Raw genomic sequence first — 256 nt, 5'->3', positions numbered from 1 at the left:
CAAGCAACTGCTTGGGAACCACAGTGAAGTCGGCTCAGTGTCACAGTATCAATGTAAAAGCATATAGAGCCAATAAATGATAAGCTGCAGACAGTGCACACTGTACGGCCGATCTCTCGTCACCAGCTGCACTGATGAGACCTTTATAGGTCGAAACAGTGTGCACTGTCTGCAGCTTATCATTTATTGGCTCTATATGCTTTTACATTGATACTGTGACACTGGATACTGTGACACTGAGCCGACTTCACTGTGG

Source organism: Phallusia mammillata, chromosome 6, assembly GCF_965637545.1.
Source record: "Phallusia mammillata chromosome 6, kaPhaMamm4.hap1.1, whole genome shotgun sequence".
Classification (NCBI taxonomy): domain Eukaryota; kingdom Metazoa; phylum Chordata; class Ascidiacea; order Phlebobranchia; family Ascidiidae; genus Phallusia; species Phallusia mammillata.
The sequence above is the reverse complement of the archived record's forward strand: the minus strand, read 5'-3'. Positions refer to the sequence as shown.